This window comes from Magnolia sinica, chromosome 11, assembly GCF_029962835.1.
Source record: "Magnolia sinica isolate HGM2019 chromosome 11, MsV1, whole genome shotgun sequence".
In the NCBI taxonomy this organism is placed as follows: domain Eukaryota; kingdom Viridiplantae; phylum Streptophyta; class Magnoliopsida; order Magnoliales; family Magnoliaceae; genus Magnolia; species Magnolia sinica.
Window position 1 is genome coordinate 70,270,332 of NC_080583.1, and position 16,578 is coordinate 70,286,909.

The following is a 16,578-nucleotide window of genomic DNA, read 5'->3' on the forward strand; positions in this document are numbered from 1 at the left end:
CTATGAATTAAATTTTAAAGCTCCTAAAGGCAAATCTATCGCTCTTAAATCTTCTAAATGTATTTCTTAAGAAAATTCTGATTTAGAAAATTTTGAAGACGATATGACACTTTTAACAAAAAAGTTTTACATGATTTTTAAAAGTAAAAAGTGGGTTGATTTTCAAAAATCAAATGATAAGAAAACTAAAACCTGAAAATCTTTAAAAGATAGTCAATGTTACAACTACCAAGAATATGGGCATTTAGCAAACAAGTGTCCTAAAAAGGACAAGCCTAAAAAGAATGTAAATTACAATAATGTAAAATAACTGGATTTCTCCTTTTGTTTGAAGCAGCCCGGAAGAACCAATCGGAGTAGAAGTTTGAATGTAGAAGTTCAATGTCCAATACTCACTTTGATATGGTTCTAAGTTCTAATTGATTTTAAATTAAATTAGATGGGCTAGCTATATTTGATTTTGATTCCAAGAAGAAGGAATACAATAATTCCTCTTTTCAATTCAGATTGGAATGTAGAAACAAAATCAAATTAATAAAGCTAACAAAAGAGAATATTAAATAAGCACAATGTAGGTTAAAAATGAACACAAACTTATCTTAGAGTGATGCCTTGATTTTACTTGAATTGGATTGTCAAACACTGAAATTCGTCGTCTATTTATACTTGCAGCAATTGTGTCTACGACTGGTCCTGAGTACTCCACGACTGGTCATAGATGAAACGAATTTTTAAAATTTTAAGTGCGATCGGATCAGACCGTTCCACGACTGGTCAAAGGTAGTCCATGACCGGTCGTGTGCCTCCCATGAATGGTCGTGAACACCCTAAGACTAGTCGTGAGACAGCAAAAATGGTTGCTATAGTTTCAGTCGTATCTCCATGACTAGTTTAGGTTGGAGTCGACACTGTTCCTACGATCGGTTGAACTGGTTGTACCTCAACCAAAAAATTTTAAAAAATTACAACAACTTAAGACTGGTCCTCAAATTTCTTGGACTGGTCGAGCCAATGCTAGGACTAGTTGAACAGGGTTTAGGACTAGTCTTAAAACAGCCCAATTACATTTAAATAGATTCAATTTGAATTATGCATCAAGAATGACCTACCCAAAGGTCAATCTAAGGTCAATCATACCTTGGAAGTGAGGTATGAACATTAAGACTTCAGTTCTTCAGATGATAGTTTGACCTTTGAAGATTGTAAAGCTTAAGATCTCTGTACTTGATGTAACATTGAACTTGAGATCTTCTAGAGCTTGAATTACTCTTCATCTTGAATTGTATACATTGAGCCTTTGAACAAGGTCGCTTCTTTAGATGTAGTTTTTACTAGCATGGATTGAAATAGTTCTTCGTTCTTGAATTGAAACAAAGTGATGCAGTGTCTTGAACATATAACACAACATGCTACATAAGACACGGATTGTGTTTTTGGCAGCACAAAATTTGACAACCAAAGGAGGATACAAACTATAACATTATTTTAATAGCCAGAAAAATCTCATTGTGTTAGTAATCTAAGGAGAGCTAGAAAACTCAGAAAGAGGGGTTTTTGAATTGTGTAAGCCCATTGAAAGACACAATTGTGTAGGTTTACCCTTGGTTTTTATGGTGTAAGGTTGTCCTTAGAACAACATTTGTATCAACCTCTTAATACTTGTTTATTGAGGTAGCTTTTCATTTCAGCAATGTGAATTGATTTCCTTATTTGGCTATCTTATTATTAAATTCTGCTATAATTATTTTAAATTTGGCATAATCCTATTCACCCCCCCCCCCCCCCCCCCCCCTTAGGACATATAGATTGGCCTTTTAATGGACTCCTTAGCTCCTTGTCTTTAACTTTAATAGAGGAAGATGAGGATTGGATGGATAAGATGGAAGATTGGGTGGTACGGAGTGGGCCAGACAAAGCTTCTCTCATGGAGCTCTCTTGCTTGGACGTTGGGTTACTATAACGTCTTAAGAAAATTTGTAAAAGGACTCGAGTACAACCTTAGGCAGAAATCACCCAGGACCGAAACCATTAGAAATTATGTTAGTATTAACAAGTGCTAAACTAGAGTACTTAAGAAATTAGCACTAATCACTTTAAATATGATCTGCAAGACCCAAACCGTATAGTATCATTGACGCTACATTACCCTGAAATCTAGAATCCATCCCTAAACCCGGTTGCTCTTGGGAGCACACCGAAACTCCATATCGGACCTGGACCGCACATCAAAAGTTCAATAACCACAAAACTATACAGTTATGACCGCATTACTGGACTTGACAATCTCCTCGAAAATCAAGTCTAAATTAAGTCTAAAAATGCACAACTTGAGCCCGGAGCACAGTGTGTGAGAAATGTGAATATCTTTAGAAATGAAATTCGAATTTAAGTAATCTGAGTCGTGTCGCTTGCGGGCCAAATATAAGGATTCAGACCGTCAGATTTAGACCCAAATGCACCATCTAATTAGGAGAAATGTCCCATACGTGTCGGTGTACTTGTGGCCCTGATCGAGCGCCGGTGACCGTTAAACTAAAACTGGTCCTTCACGGCTGATCTGTAAACCCAATTGGACCGAAAACTTAGCTTGATCTAGATCCAATGTCAGGGAGCTTAAGTCCGACCGCACGTGAAAAAAGGGCCACCAAAAGTGCTCCGTTGGATGGGAATAGTCCGTATTTGGATATAACCTAAGTATACCTTGGCCATGTGGCCATTTCCATCAGTCATGGGCCTATATAAGGACCTTAAACCCCCTCTCCCTCACCTCATACGAATTTGAGAAACCCTAAGGAAGGGAGAAAAGGAAAAGGAAAGGAAAAAGAGAGAAAGTGAGTGAGTGAGTTGGAGATTCCTCCTGGATTGGATCCCATTGCTCCTTGGGTTTAACTACCGCGTCTACATCGCTATTCTGGCTATTCCGACTTCGTACTTAGGTAAGAAAACCTAACCTTAACCTGTTATAGGGTTTCAAATATTGTAAGTAATGGAATAGCTAACCTATTTCACACTGTAGGTTGTAAATCCGCCGTTAATAAAGGCTAAGTGTCTAAAACGAATCTGTTACGCGTTTACCGGCGTAAGGTGCCGACTATAAATGTTTAGGTTATGGTTTTCAAGGCTTTCAATGTCAGTTAATGATGGAAGGAGCGCATAACAGATCATTTTAGAGCTTTTTGTCCATTATCATTGTATTTCCCTTTATGCTCATTGTTCTTATAAAGTTTTTGATCATAGTGGAAATGTTATGGAGTTTTTGGTTGTTGTTTATGGGTTATGCTTATTACGAATCAAACTGATGTTGAAAATCCTCCTTGTAGCATCCCAGGATCGGAACTTGGCGAATGGGAGCCGGGAGCTGAGAATGGGGTACTACGGAGGCTGTCGGCGCTGAATTCGACGATCGGGAATTTTGTGAGCCCGGTTTCCAAGTTTGGGGCGTGACACTCTGTCTAGTATCTAGAATGGGTTAATGAATCTCGGCGTGAGTTTCCCCTTCTTTCCAAACTAGAGGACTCCCTTCATTGGGAAAACCTTCAAGAATACATGTTCCCCAACCTCAAACTCTAGTGGTCGCCTTCTCGTATCATCGTAGCTCTTCTGTCTGCTCTGTGCTGCAAAAATTCGACGTCGGATAATGTCGATCTTCTCTGAGGTCACCTGTACTAACTTTGGGCCAATCAAACTCTTCTCGTCACCTTCTACCCAGCAATGTGGTGCTCTACATAGACACCCTTACAATGCTTCATAGGGGGCCATGCCAATACTCGCCTGAAAGCTGTTGTTATAAGGAACTCAGCATAAGGAAGACAGTCATCCTAACTGTCCTTGAAATCAAGCACAAGCTCACAACATATCTTCCAACACCTGATTCACCCGTTCCATCTGCCCATTCATCTACGGGTGGAACACAGTACTGAATTTTAGTTTCACACCCATTGCTTCCTGGATACGAGTCCAAAAGATAGATGTGAATCGCGTGTTTCAGTCCGACACGATCTCCATCGACATCCCATGCAGTCGTACTATCTCCTTGATGTACAGCCTGGCCAAATCGTCTACTGAGTTAGAGACTTTAATCAGGAAGAAATAAGCCAATTTTGTCAATTGGTCCACAGTCACCCAAATGGAGTTATGTCCCTTCCTCGTCTTCGGTAACCCTGAGATGAAATTCCATTTTCATTTAGCTATGGGCATAGGCTGAAGTAAACCAGGAAGGTCAGCGATGTTTGGCCTTGACCTGCTGGCACGTGAGGCAACAGGATACATAGTCCGTTATGTGTGCCTTCATGTTGTCCCACCAGTACGAGCGCTTCATATCTCGATGCATCTTCATACTACCAGGATACATCGCCATCTTCGAATTGTGAGCAAATTCGAGAACTTCCCTTCTCAAGTTGTGAAGATTTGGGACGCATAGGCGGCCATGATAACGTAAACCCCCATCCATACCAACTCTCCATTCAGAGTCTACATCGTCACTAGCTTGCTTCCTCAACTCTACAAACCATTCATCTTCCCCCTGAGCCACTATAATTCAGTCATCGATAAGTGGATGCACATGAATATGTGTGACGCTCTCGAACGGTTCCTCTACCGTAAGTTTCTGCTCAGTCTTGCACAAACTCTACCATATTCCATTCATCGATCATCAGCAGAGCTACAAATGCTATCGTCTTCTTGCGGATCAACGCGTCTGCCACAAGGTTAGCCTTACCAGGATGGTAGGAAACCCCAAACTTAAAGTCCTTCAAGGTTTCCATCCACCATCACTGCCTCATATTCAAGTCTCTCTGCGTGAATATGTATCTGAGGCTCTTGTTATTGCAAAAGAGCTCGAACTCCTTCTGTAGAGGTAATGTCTCTAAAGCTTTAATGCAAAGATGACGGCTGCCAATTCTAAGTTGTTTGTAGGGTAGTTCTCCTCGTGTTTCCTTAACTGTCGCGATGTATAGGCAATCACTCTATCCTTCTACATTAAAACACAACCCAACCCCACACGAGAGGCGTTGATGTATATCGTGTATTTGACCCCCTACTCTAGCAATACTAGCATGGGTGTGGACGTCAACTTGTCCTTCAGTTCCTAAAAGGTCGCTTCTGCCTTCTCATTCCAGGAAAACTTAAGATCCTTCCAAGTTAGCCGAGACAACGGTCTGAATATCTTGGAAAAGTCCCTAATAAATCGATGATAGTAACCTGTCAGGCCAAGGAAGCTCTTCACTTCAGTAACCGAACTGAGTTGCTCCTAGTCCTGAACTGCGGCCACCTTAGCAAGGTCTATAGCTATTCCTTCCTTGGACACCACATGTCCCAGAAACTTGACTTCTTCTTTCCAAAAGTCACACTTCTTGTACTAAGCAAACAACTGGTTCTTCTTGAGTGTATCAAAGACTGCTCGTAGGTGATCCTCATGATCTTCCTGACTCTCAGAGTATATCAGTATGTCATCTATAAATATGATGACGAATCGGTACAGATACGACCGAAACACCCAGTTGATCAAGTCCATGAACATGGCGGGTGCGTTTGTGAGTCCAAATGACATCACAAGGAACTCGTAGTGCCCAAAGATGGTTCTTAGTGTTGTCTTCTGTACGTCTTCATCCCTAATGCGCAACTGATGGTACCTTGACTATAAGTCTATCTTTGAAAAATATTGTGCCCCTTTCAATTGATCGAACATGTCATCTATCCTGGGCAAAGGATACTTGTTCTTCACCATCACTTGGTTCAATCTGCAATAATCAATACACAATCGCAGCGATCCATCTTTCTTCTTCACAAACAGCACGGGTGCTCCCCAAGGAGATACGCTAGGCCGTATGAAACCTAAATCCAACAGGTCATCAATATGTCTCCTCAATTCCTCCATTTCACATGGACGTATGCGATACGTGGGCAAGGAAATAGGCGTCACACCAGGCACAAGGTCGATAGTAAAGTCGATCTTGTGCCAGGGAGGTAATCCAGGTATCATCTTAAACACTTCTCAGAAGTCCTGGACCACGGGCGTGTTTCCAAGTGTCGGACCATTACGATCTTTCAATAGGGCAGAATAACAAAGAACCCGAAAGGGGCAACTGACCTGAACGGGGAATGTGAAGGTCGTGTCTTCGGGTCCGTGTGTCATCACCAGTCAAGTCTCGTAGTCGATCTCAGCCCCTATTTTAGTAAGCCAATCCGTACCGAGGATGATGTCGTAATGGTATATCATGGTGACAATCAAGTCAATGCATATTGTTCCGCTCCCTAAATCTATCAAGCACCCCTCACACAACTTAGTGGCATCTGTAAAAGTTCCTGCTACTGTGATAACTCTCACCCTAACCATAGGGGTCATATTCAGCCCTAAGCGCTTAACCGTAGAACATAATATCATTGAAATAGTGGACCCAGTGTCCATTAACAGAAATACGGGTGTACCTTGAATGTGGGCAGTGACCTCGAAGGCTAAAGGCACTGTAGCTGTTGACTTAGACGCTTCAGCTACAAGCGCATGCACTCGCGCCTGTTGAGAACGGTTCGGCGTAGTGCCATAGGCCGTTGAGGTGGCTTAAATCGAGGTACAGGTGGTGCTGATTATAGAGGTGGGGTTGAGATAGCCTGAAGTAACTGACGATTGATCTTCTGCGGAGGCGTAAAGTCATTGTCTCTCATCCTGGTGAAGTAGTAAGTATCTGTATGGCCTGACCTCTTGCAGTAGGTGCACCATACATCTAATCGCCTAGGATGTGTTGGTGGAGCTGTACACCAAGGAGGAGAATCTGAACGTGGCCTCTTACCGAGGAACAGTCTGCTCGACAAATCTGGTCGAGGCCTAGGAACCATATGTACACGTGTATGGTATAGCATATCCCCATCCTGATCAGCTCGCAGGGACATGCTCACTAGCTCAGCATAGTTGTTGATGCTAGCACAACACATCTTCGAGCGGATCTCAGGCCGCAAATGTCAAGCCCCAAACTCGAAAACTGAGCTCACAAAATTCTCATTCACCGAATTCGGTGCCAACAGGCTCTGTAGTACCCCATTCTCGGCTCCCAGCGTCCATACACCAGATTCCGATCATGGGATCTTACAAGAAGGATTTTTCAATGTACATTTAACTCATAATAAGCATAACCACAAGTTTACCCAAGTCACAAAGGCAACATCATCATCACATATCCACTAATATAAATAGTTGAATACAGTGCTGAAAGGGAAAAACATATGTCAAAATCAAAGCTTCATAAGTCCGCTGCACACTCCAAGCTCAATGCTATTGCAACCTGACGCCACCTGCACGCATCTATCGTGCATAAGCTTATAGAAAGCTTGGTGAGTGGTGAAAGTGTATGCACTAGGTAAGTGCCAAGTAAGCAATATCAGAGTAAGCGAAAGTACTGACAAGTCCATGAGTTATAAAATATCAGGGTACACAATGCAAATCAGTTATGCAAATGATGAGTCAAAGTAAGCCAAATATTAGATGTCGACGATACAATGCCATAAATCATACAATATCGAAATAAGTGAAAATATACTGATAAGTCTATGAGTCTCATCAGCCGTACCAAGGCTATGCGATGCAAAGCAAGAGTACTAATGGCCATATTAATGTAGAAACATGGCAACCCAAAATGCTAAGTACTGTAAATGCAATGTAATATGTGGTGCGAATGAAATGACCAAGATGGAGTGAAGTCGGGATGATAGTACGTGTATCACAGGCTATGGGGTTCATCAGAAGGGACTTTTATCAAAACCAGTCCCATACCTAAATTTGGATAGTCAGACTCAATGTGATGAACTCCTGATCTCAGGTTAGTTGCGTGCCCAACCGAAATCCTGGCCATGTGAAGGTACACAATAATTAGTTGCGCACCACCAAACCAAGTGATAATGAATGAAATGAATGCATGAGTATGCAACTCCTACTCAATAAGTCCACATATCAGTATGGTTCCTTTCTGAAATCATCACTTGGGTATAGTACACTCCACGCCACCTGCCGCCCCATCAAGCGCACAACTGGGTAAGTGGAAGAGACCTCACTATCCGCCTGGCTAGGAGTCTGCCAATACCTACTTGGCTCGTCGATAGCGGACCCATTCCTTGAGCTGGTCAAACTCAGCCTAGCCATGCCTACTCTCTCGGGCAGGTAAGACCACACCCCCTCCCAACCGACTATGACACAGTGGGAGATGCGGCCTCCTTGTATTCGGCACTCAGGCATTCATGTAATCCACTCGGTCTCGACGTTGGGGCGTCCTCTGATACCAAGAGGGTTTTAGGAATTTTCACCTAAGGCCATTTATGGCAGCCCGATACTTGAACCAAACATTTCTGGTGTCCAATCTGGCCATCCACGATATGCCTGTGGAGGCTACGGCCTTGATGTCGCTAGGGCATACAATAATCACAACACAAAATACAAGATGCATGAGTCATACAATCCAGTCATATATTAATCCCACGCATACCGTGCGCTCATGTGAGATAACCTCCGCCTATCAGGGAGTCTCATAACAACCTGCCCAATGCCATATACAATGGCTAACCACATCTCATAACAAACATGCAGATGATGCATATGGGCATGTATCATGATGTTATGCGGTCACATACTCATAATCGATATCAATAATCGTCATCGATAATCAACCTCGATAATATGGACATTTAACCAACATTGCCCCTAAGGAATGACCCATATAGAGAATAACATATAGTGGACTCATGGCCTCACACAAGGGCCAAATATACAACACTATGGGCCTCACTTAAGAGCTTAATACACATCGCGATGGACCTCTCAATGGGCGGCTCCCACGGGCCTAATATACATCAAGTCGAGCCTCCCCATATGGGCCAGAAATATATCACAATGGGCCATGTCCCATGGGCCTCGAATACATCACAATGGGCCTTGACAATCAGAATCGGCCTCAACAATTGGAATCGACACTCGGAATTGGCCTTAATACTCGGCCTTAACAATCAAAATCGGCAAATCGGTCATGACAATCAGAATCGATAGATAATCAGAATCGGTAAATCGGTCATGTCAATTAGAAATTGGCAATCGGTCACGATAATTGGCCTCGATCACTAATCGGCAATTGGCCACGACAATCGAAATCGGTCAATAATCGGAATCGATAAATCGGTCACGTCAATCGGAATTAGCAATCAGTCATGATAAATGACTTCAATCGCTAATTGGCAATCAGTCAAGTTAATCAGAATTGACAATCGCCACGACAATAAAAAATTGATTACGTCAATCGGCACCGATAATCAGCATCGATAATCGGTCTCAACCTCGATAATCGGCAGCGATAATCAGTAGATAAACAAAGTGGGGTCCATAGATGATTAGCCGATCAACCATAGTATAAAGATCGGCACTCAGCCGTGGTTATATCAAATCTAATAACACAGAGTCATCCGTCTAAGGTGAATGGGGCCCACTTATTTGGGTTAACCCACGAAGAGAATGGGCCTAACAAGGCCTAAGGGAAGTTCATAATGAGGACGCCTAACCATCATTGCCCCTCAATGTGGACATCTAACCAACATTGCTCTTAAAGAGTAGCCCACATAAGGGAGTTATATGCAACGCAGCGGCTACACATGCATCACATTAGGCCTCACATACATCGCATTAGGCTTCATACGAGGGCCTCAAGTGTATCACAATGGGCCACGCCCATGGGCCTTGAATACATCACATTGGGCCTCGCCCATGGGCCTTGAATATCAAGTGGGTCGCATTTACATGGGCAGCACTAATGGGCCGAATACACCTCACAAGGGCCGCATGGCATGGGCCCAACCTTCATCGAGGGAGGGGGTCGCACCATCTACCCCATTCATCTATTCTTAGGGATCATTTTAGAGCATTAACAAGAAATATTTAAATCACATGGACTGCACTCCACATAACAGTGGTGATAATGATTCCCACCATTAGAGTTCTCAAGGCCCACCATAACATTTGTTTCCCATACAATCTATTCATAAGGTCACACAGACCTGAATTAAGATCAAAAACAAAATTCAAATTGATCCAGAACCGTTGTGACCCCGAGAAGGGTTTCAGTGGTGGATATTCACTCAACACTGTTTTATGTAGTGTGGTCCTCTTGATATAGATCTGTCTTATTTTGGTCTCAAGCCTTAACTGAGCTAGACCTTTGGATGGACGGTTTGGATGTAACACATACATCAAGCATGGGCCCACTATTCATATGGACGGTGTGATATAAAACATTCATTACGGTGGGGTTCCATACCCCCTGCTGACGTCCTTGGCAGTGGGACCCACATAACTTGTTGTCGTCAGATGACAGTGGGTCCCACCATCATAAACAGATGGACGGCATGTGTAAAACACATTCATCATGGCTGGGATCCACCGTCCATGGGCTGGATGGTGGATGCAGCGCATCATCCAGGTGGTCCCATCGTCAGGATGAATGGACGGTTAGATATGACACATACGTGGTGGGACCCACATGTTACAGACGTTAATAGGCAGCTATATAGGTGTCGTACACGCAACTACTGCTACTTTAAAGGAGAGCAGAGGTGGGTCCCACGTAGGGCCCACCCTTATATATGTAAGATATATAATATAATATATATACAGCTGCTGCTGGTGCAACTTTATGGTTTAAAAGGGTGCAGAGGTGGATCCCACGTAGGGCCCACCCTCATATGTATATATAAAATATATATACATATATATATATATATATAATATTATATGATAAGATAACTAATATAATATGATATATTATATTTATATTATATTTAATATAAGGTAACGTCCAGGCCGTCCACGGCCTAGACATACACAAACATCAAGGATGGCCCCACACATGGGGGTGGGTCCCACCATCTAGGGACAGTGGACACTACACATACATGATGGTGTAGCCCACCCCAATAGATGGACGGCGTGGATGGTCCCATGGACCCCACCGTCAGCACACTCTTCACTGTTAGCCACCTAGTAGGGAATCAGTGCCCAGACCTCAACGTTGAAAGGAGGTATCTTTCACTCAGCCTACCACTGGAGCTATGGATCTGGTCTGACAGCCAAGACCTTAGCGTTGAAACAAGGTATCTATCACCCAGTCTATCTCTTGAGCTATGGATCTGGGTGGGTCATCACATCAAGGAGGGCCCCACCCATACGTGTGGGGTGGGCCACGTCCTAGATGGATGGTTGGGATGATATACAAACATCATGGTGTGTCCCACATGGATGGTGTCCACCGGTAGATGGCATGAATAAAATACACACATCATAGGTGGGCCATTGATCATAGGAAGAGAAAGAGAGAGAAAGCGAGAAAGGAGCGTGTAGGGGAGGACCCTGCCACTATTGGGCCCTCCTTTGAACCACACATACATCAAGTGGGTCCTACAACAAGTGGACCCTTAAATCACAAAAAGTAAGATGTGAGTCCAAGATCACCCACCATCCACTCCTTCTTGCTCCCTTGGCTTCCTTTGCTCCTTAGCTTCGATCCTAACAGAAGAGTTGGAGTTTAGATGGTTGAGATGGGAGATGAGAGGGTGGGAAGTGGGCCACATTAAAGCTCCTCCATGAGAGCTTGGGAAGCATGGACGTGTGGTGTTTTTGGTTTCATAGAATGGAGCTTGAGAAATGAGAGAGAGAGAGAGGGTTGTAAGGAGAGAGAGGGATGGGTGATGGAGTGATGGATGTGGTGAGTGATGGGTGTGTAAGAGATTGTTGACTTTAGGGGTAGGTTATGTAAGAAAAGTATGGGGTGTGTAAGAACTTTTTAACTTATGGGGTTGCTTGGGGATGAGTGTGAGGTGATGGTGTACTTGACCCTTAATGGGATTGATTGATTGATTGAGGTGACATATCGTAGAGATTCTCTTAGGTTTTACATCGCGCGTCGTATTCTTCGAACTGAACATGGGCCCTCATCTCCTGGCCAGGATATCAAATCGGTATGCAAGACGCGGCGTTAAAACCGTGGTGACAGTGCGGTCGCAATGGTACAAGTCTCGGATTAAGCTGACTCAAATCTAGGGGATACGACTTAGGGTCGTGTGCAAATGTTAATTATAGGTCGCAGGTTATCGAAATTTGACAGGAATGATCGCAGGAATGGATGGAATAGTACGGACTAGGATACGGGCCTTACAACTCTACCCACCTAATAAAAATTTCATCCTCCAAATATAAACCACAACATAACCAATACAGAGCTTACCAAGGGAGGGAAACCACACCACTATATATATATAATAAGAACACAACATACCAACATAATCAAACGTCTAAGAGATAGGGATAACGCTCTCAAATCTTAAGCTCTAACTCCCAAGATGCCTCGTTCATGAACAATCTAGGAAGACAGTATAGGGGCCAAGTCACACGAATCGTTGACGACTGCTCCTGATATCTGAGGATCCTTCTGCTATTGCTGCTGCTGATGGGGTCTCGATGGCAGATACTGTCGTTGCTGCTGCTGCTGCTGAGGACGGGGACACTCGCTCCTTCGATGCCTTATCCCACCGCACCCAAAGCAAGCACCAGAGAACGATCTGGGTGGCAGGGGCTGTCGAGGGTGGGGGCACTCCCAGAAGCGGTGCCCCGCCTCATCACATCCGAAGCATATCTTGAGGACTGACGTATAGGTGGTGCAAATGCTCCGAAGGACGGACGGTTCCTGTGCCTCTGTGGCCGTTGATGCTACTAGGAACTACTGGAGGGGGCCCACCTCTTCTGGTCTCCTCTCTGAAGAATGGCAGTCATTGCTTGTAACATCTGCTGCAATTGGTTTGCACTTACGGACATGGTCGATGCTGCGATAGACTCGGATGGGGGTGCAGAAGGCTCAGGTGGGGGAACAGGAATCTCAGGCGGGGGAACAGGAATCTAAGGCGAGGAAGCGGAAGATGCTCGGGTCACTTGCTTGGGTACCATGTCCTACATGAAGGAACAATGGTCTATCATCCCTGGGCACTCATGAATGCACCCATGATAGGGAGCTATATCAGGAAGTTTCTAAGTTATTCAAATTCAGGGATCAAATCATTCTAAGTTCACAACAATCATACAGTATAAGGTAGCTATCAGCAGATATGTGATGTTATCCTCAGGTATTCCCAAGTTATGCTCTGATACCAACTTCTATCATGCCCCAAACTCAGAAATCGGGCTCACGAAATTCGTGATCGCTGAATCTGGTGCCAATAGGCTCCGTAGTACCCTATTCTCGGATCCCAGCATCCATATGCCAGATTCTGATCCTGAGATCCTACAAGGAGGATTTTCCAATGTACATTTAACTCATAATAAGCATAACCACAAGTTTACCCAAGTCACAAAGGCAACATCATCATCACATATCCACTAATATAAATAGTTGAATAAAGTGCTGAAAGGGAAATATATTCAAAATCAAAGCTTCATAAGTCCGCTGCACGCTCCAAGCTTAATGCTGTTGCAACCTGACGCCACCTGCACGCATCTATCATGCATAAGCTTATAGAAAGCTTAGTGAGTGGTGAAAGTGTGTGCATAAGGTAAGTGTCAAGTAAGCAATATCAGAGTAAGCGGAAGTACTGACAAGTCCATGAGTCATACAATATCAGGGTACACAATGCAAATCAGTTATGTAAATGAGAGTTAAAGCAAGCCAAATATTAGATGCCGAGGATACAATGCCATAAATCATACAATATCAAAATAAGCGAAAATATACTGATAAGTCTATGAGTGTCATCAGCCATACCAAGGCTATGCGATGCAAAGCATGAGTACTAATGGCCATATTAATGCAAAAACATGGCAACCCAAAATGTTAAGTACTGTAGATGCAATGTAATATGTGGTGCGAATGAAATGACCAAGCTGGAGTGAAGTCGGGATGATAGCACATAGTATCGCAGGCTATGGGGTCCATCACAAGGGACTTCTATCCAAACCAATCCCATACCTAAATTTGGATAGTCAAACTCAATGTGATGAACTTTTGATTTCAGGTTAGTCATGTTCCCAACCGAAATCCTGGTTATGCGAAGGTACACAACAATTAGTTGCGCACCACCAATCTAAGTGGATAGTGAATGAAATGAATACATGAGTATGCAACTCCTACTCAATAAGTCCACATATCGGTATGGTTCCTTTCTGGGATCATCACCAGGGTCTGGTACACTCCTTGCCACCTGCCGCCCCATCAAGCACACAACTGGATAAATGGAAGAGACCTCACTATCTACCTGGCTAGTAGTCTGTCAATACCTACCCGGCTCGTCGATAGCAGACCCATTCCTAAAGCTGGTCAAACTTAGCCTAGCCTATTCCCTCGGGCGGGTAAGGCCACACCCCTCCCAACCGACCACGACATAGTTAGAGATGCGACCTCCTGGTATTCGGCACTCGAGCGCTCATGTATATCCACTCAGTCTCGACGTTGGGGCGTCCTCTGGTACTAAGATGGTTTTAGAAATTTTCACCCTGGGCCATCTATGTCAGCCCGATGCTTGAACCAAATATTTTCGGTGTCCCATCTGGCCATCCACGATATGCCTGTAGAGGCTACGACCCTGATGTCACTAGGGCGTATAGTAATCACAACACACATTGCAAGATGCATGAGTCATACAATCCAGTCATGCATCAATCCTGTGTATACTGTGTGCTCATGTGAGATAACCTCCGCCTATCAGGGAGTCTCATAACAACTTGCCCAATGATATATGCAATGGTCAACCACATCTCATAACAAACATGCAAATGATGCGTATGGGCATGTATCATGATGCTATGCGGTCACATACTCATAATTGGTATCAATAGCTGACATTGACAATCAACCTCAACAATGTGGACATTTAACCAACATTGACTCCAAGAAATGACCCATATAGAGCCTATCATACAGTGGACTCATGGCCTCACACAAGGGCCAAATATACAACACCATGGGCCTCACTCAAGAACTTAATACACATCGTGATGGGCCTCACTTATGGGCCACATATACATCAAGTGGGTCGCATCTCACGGGTCTAATATACATCACAATGGGCCACTCCTACGAGCCTAATATACATCAAGTCCGGCCTCATCATATGGGCTGGAAATATATCACAATGGGCCATGTCCTATGGGCCTCGAATACATCATAATGGGCCTCGACAATTAGAATTGGCCTTAACAATTGGAATCGACCCTCGGAATCAGCCTTGATACTTGGCCTCAACAATCGAAATCGGTAAATCGGTCACGAAAATTGGAATCGATCGATAATCAGAATTGGCAAATCGGTTATGTCAATAAAAAATCAACAATCAATCACGATAATCGGCCTCGATCGTTAATCGGCAATCGGCCACGACAAACGGAATCGGTCAATAATCGGAATCGGCAAATTGGTCACATCAAGAATCAACAATCGGTCATGATAAATGGCCTCGATCGCTAATCGACAATCGGTCAAGCCAATCGGAATCGGCAATCAGCTATGATAATAAAAAAATTGGTCACATCAATCAGCACCGATAATCAGCATCGATAATCAGCGTCGGCCTCGATAATTGGCAGCGATAATCAGTAGATAAATAAAGTGGGGTCCATAGATGATCAGTTGATCAACCATAGTATAAAGACTGGCACTCAGCCGTGGTTATATCAAATTCGATAGCATAGAGTCATCCGTCTACGGTGAATGAGGCCCACTTATTTGGGTTAACCCAAGAAGAGAATGGGCTTAACAAGGCCTAAGGGAAGGTCACATTGAGGACGCCAACCATCATTGTCCCTCAATGTGGACATCTAACCAACATTGCTCTTAAGGAGTGGCCCACATAAGGGATTTATGTGCAACACAACGGCTACACATGCATCACATTGGGCCTCACATACATCGCATTGGGCTTCATACGAGGGCCTCAAGTGTATCACAATGGGCCACGCCCATGGGCCTTGAATACATCACATTGGGCCTCGCCCATGGGCCTTGAATATCAAGTGGGTCGCATTTACATGGGTCGCATTATATGGGCAGCACTAATTGGCCCAATACACCTCACAAGGGCTGCATGGCATGTGCCCAACCTTCGTCAAGAGAGGGGGTTGCACCATCTACCCCATTCATCTATTCTTAGGGATCATTTTAGAGTATTAATAAAAAATATTTAAATCACATGGACTACACTCCAAATAACAGTGGTGATAATGATTCCCACCATTAGAATTCTTAAGGCCCACCATAACATTTATTTCTCATACAATCTGTTCATAAGGTCACACAGACCTGAATTAAGATGAAAAACAAAATTCAAATTGATCCAGAGCCGTTGTGACCCCGAGAAGGGTTTCAATGGTGGACGTTATTCAACACTATTTTATGTAGTGTGGTCCTCTTGATATAGATCTGTCTTATTTTGGTCTCAAGCCTTAACTGAGCTAGCCCTTTGGATAAATGGTTTGGATGTAACACATACATTAAGCATGGGCCCACCGTCCATATGGACGGTGTGATATAAAGCATTCATTATGGTGGGGTTCCATACCCTCTGCTGACGTCCTTG